The sequence below is a fragment of the Lynx rufus genome, unplaced genomic scaffold (assembly GCF_022079265.1).
Source record: "Lynx rufus isolate CCGP_SWC_20201006 ecotype Redwood Valley unplaced genomic scaffold, mLynRuf1.p SCAF_11, whole genome shotgun sequence".
Lineage (NCBI taxonomy): Eukaryota > Metazoa > Chordata > Mammalia > Carnivora > Felidae > Lynx > Lynx rufus.
Window position 1 is genome coordinate 27508052 of NW_025814825.1, and position 4359 is coordinate 27512410.

Sequence of the window (4359 nt, forward strand, 5' to 3'; positions counted from 1 at the left end):
TTTGAATCAGGTCCCACTAGTAGCCTGGAACAAATAACACTCCAAATAATACCACAGAGTCACTAGCACAGGACTTAGTCCAGTTGCGTTCTCCTTATTCCTGATACCCAAGCCAGTGAATGGATTTGCCCTTCCCCCGACCCAGATTTACAGAAGAAAAGTGAACAACACGGAGAAATACCTGTGTTCTGAGTCAGAGGTTGCATGTGAAATTCTCTGTGACCGTGATCGGGTCTAGGCCTCCATCACACAATTTTCCAACAACGAGCAGGGATCTCGTTCACCTCTCTGCTGAGCTGCCACGGCCACGGGCGCTGCCGCCTCTGTTTACTGTTTGTTACTAAGCACTTGGCTGCCCAGCGAGTGAGTCAACGGGGCCTTTCCTTTCCTGCCACTGGCTCTCTTGCCCTGAGCCCTGTGCAGTCTCCAGTCGCAGGCAGAGCCATCCCGCCATGGCTTCGTCCCCAAGGCCGGTGACCTGTGAGAGAGCTTGTAAGAGCTCAACTGGATTAGGTGCCACTGAAGACAATAGGATTGTGGCTCAGCAGGGGCTTTTACACTGATGTCACTTTATCTCCTGGTCCAATCAAAAGAAAGAACCCTGCGAAGAACCAGGGGGCCCGCCAAGAGCCGAGTCTTAGTTTCATTAATTCAGCAGCCCTCCATGCCCTTTAACAGAGGCAGACTTTAGACTTGTACCCAACGGGGCAGAGTAACATGTAAGATCGTGATGAGGAACCGTGACCTGGAGCTGCCAGCGGGAAGGCAAGAGGAATGCCTTGATCACAAGAATCACAAGAAGGTTGTGATTTTTACACACACACAAAAATAATCCTCACAATAATATAAATAAATAAAGGGGCAGAAGGAAACTTTTGCAGGTGACGGATATGTTTATGGCATAGATCGTAGTGAGGGTTTCACTGGAGGATATTTATCTCCAAACTCATCAAATTAAATCCACGAAATATAGACAACTCTTTTATGTCAGTCATACCTCAATAAAATGCTTTGTTTTGTTTTGTTTTTAAAATTTTTTTTTCAACGTTTATTTATTTTTGGGACAGAGAGAGACAGAGCATGAACGGGGGAGGGGCAGAGAGAGAGGGAGACACAGAGTCAGAAACAGGCTCCAGGCTCTGAGCCGTCAGCCCAGAGCCTGACGCGGGGCTCGAACTCCCGGACCGCGAGATCGTGACCTGGCTGAAGTCGGAAGCTCAACCGACTGCGCCACCCAGGCGCCCCGTTTTGTTTTGTTTTTAAAAGAAGAGTGTGTTTGGAGAAGGAGGAAAAGGAATTCCCACACTCTCTGGTATTTGGATGCAGAAAGGAACCAGCAGAGAAGGATAGGAAGAATTGGATCACAGTTCTGCAGAGGTAAGAGTGAAAGAACGGATCTTTGGAGCCCTCTAGATCAACAGCAATGTCAAAACTGAAATTTTTGTTTTTTTAAATTTGTTTATTAATTTTGAGACCCAGACAGAAAGCGAGCGAGCAGGGACAGAGCAGAGAGAGGGAGAGACAGAATCCCAAGCAGCCTCCACGCCATCAGCTGGGCTCACACTCACATACTGTGAGATCATGACCTGAGCCAGGATCAGGAGTCAGATATTTAACCAACTGAGCCACCCAGGCACCCTGCAGAACTAACTTCCAAAAGAAAATGAACATTTTACTTCACACATTGACCAAAAAATAAAATAGTGACCCTTGATGAAGCCCAGTGCAGGTGAGGGCATGGTGGATGAGCAGTCCCATGTCGGTAGTGGTAATGTACGTTAGCATACCCTCTCCGTGGGGCATTCGGTAATATTCATTAAAGCTGTAATTGCGCACATTATTTGCCAACCCAGTTGTGGGGAACTGACCCCATGAACATGCTTGCAAACGTTCACCCACGTATATGAAAAAGGATACTTATTGTAGTATTTTGTTGTTGTTGTTGTTGTTGTTGTTGTTGTTGTTATGGGGAAAAACTGAGAGCCACCAAAATGTCCATCAATAGTGGACAGGTAAGTAAATTGTTGTTCACACACAGTGAAAATCCAGCTACACAGCTGTGCAAAGGAGGTGGATAGACCTGTGTGTGCTGGCATTCAACACTTGCCCCAAAAATCTTTTAAAACACCACAAGTGTGGATTCACCCTGTATAATTCCTCTTAGTGTAAATGAATATATATATATATATATATATATATAATGTTCTTTACATATATATTATATTATATATTCAATTATATGTATTACACATTCATGTATAGTCTTAAGGAGGAATCACTAGAAACTTAATAGTGTTTGCTTTGTTGAGACCATTTTAAATGCTGTTAGTCATTAGTTATGACTTAATCAGGAAAAATATTGTCCATGTTTGGACTTTCCCCCTATACCCTGTGTTATATAGGTGTTTTTTTAAGTGGTGAACATTATATAATATCTTACAAAATTTATGTTTTCTCGCTCAAACCTATTTGCATTCCACACTAGGCTAGTAACGCACTTTATGATCATCGCAATCGTCTTGTGCTGTTTCTCCCAAATTCATCAATTCATTAGATTCAGAATGGATCTTGGTAACATGTAGATTTCCAGCACCACCCCAGTCCTGCTGACACTGAATCTCTGAGAGGGAGCCAGGGGGATCTGCATGTTAGCAAGTGCCCAAGTAGTTTTTATTAATTTGTTCAGGCCAACCATGTACAATGGAAGAAAATGAGTCCCAGAGGGAGAAATTGAACACTTCCAGTCATGGAGCTGTTTCCTGGCAGAACAGAGAGTAACATCTAAGTCCTTGACCCCCAGGAACATGCTGGTCTGCTTAAAGTCACCACTGCCTTCACCCTTTTTGTCACAAATATTAGCACTCGGCTGCAATTTCCTCCTGTACTAATTTCTGCCAAGATTTCATTCATTCAAATTAAAGCAAGGAAAAACCTTAATTCAGTACTGAGATTTTCGAATTTGCATAATTTTAGAAAATTCAACTGCTTCACTTTCAAGAACCATGTTTATTCATATTTAAATACAGTCCTTTAAAGTAGGATGTAGAATCGAGCAGGATTTAATACTAAGACCAGTTCCCACTTATGCCCCTTATTTTATGCTTGTTGCCAAGGATATGTCCAATGTCTACAGTGTCATATATTGCAAATCACCTACATCTTAAGTGATAAAGTTTTATTATTCTAAACAGAATCCAAGACCTCTCATACATTGCTGGGGAGAATATAACAAGGGTACAGCTATCCTGGAAAATAGATTGGCAGTTTCTTTAAAAACTAAACATATTGTTGCCAGTAATTGAACTCCTAGGCATTTTTCCCAAAGAAAAAAGCTTCTGTCCACCCCACAATTTGTACATGATTGTTGGTCAGCTTTCTTTACAACGGTCAAAAACTGTTAACAACCAAAATGTCCTACACGAGGTGAATGGTTAAGCAAAGCGTGGAACAGTCATACCACAGAAACCTACTCAGTAATAAAAATGAATGAACCACTGGTACATGCCACACTTACGTGAATCTCAAGGGCATCAAGCTGAGTGGAAAAGCCAATTTCAAATTGTCACATACGGTATGTCTCTATTCATACGACATCCTTGCAATGACAAAATTATAGAGATGGAAAACTTACTAATGGTTGCCAGAGGTTAGAGATTGTGGAGGGAGGGGTGATTATAAAGGGCGAACACAAGGAGACCTTTGTGGTGACGGGAGAGTTCTGTGTCTTGCTCTAGGTGGTTATGGAGGGGAAATGCAGCTCTGTCCATCCCCAACCCCCTGGCCTGACTCTATCTCCGGTAGCCTTAGCTCACCTGGCTGCCTCTGCAGGGTCCAGTTGTCTTTCTTGCCCCTCTAACCACTTCCCTGACAACCTACCTCTTCTTTGAGACACAGGACACGATGCCCTGCTACCCCTGCTGCCATCACCTACTGACTCCTAAGTCCACCACTGAGACCATGGCAAGAAGGCCAGCTTCATCCTCGTCTGAAGGCACCCCTTCCCCGTGAGTGAGAAGTGCATGGACTGAGGGTTCATGTTGACCAGCCCCTGTGTCAGCCCCCTGGGCTTTGTTCAAGGTGTCCTGCCCAACCAGCACTGAGCCTACTCTCAGGGCTTGTGCAGGCCTCTCCCAGTGTGGGCGTGGCTGTGGCTTGGATGTGAAGACCAAAACCCCCTCACAATGTGAGGCAGAGCCTGAAGAGGAGTGGCCGTGGCCTGGGACTAGAAATTCAAAGCAGGTGTCCCAGAGGCTCAGAACTTTCATTTCAAATTTAGTCTTGCAGGAAGTTACAAAGTTACATTCGTCAGGGTTAGAGGACAGAAATACTTCATTTAAACCTGGTGGTTTCACCTATAAC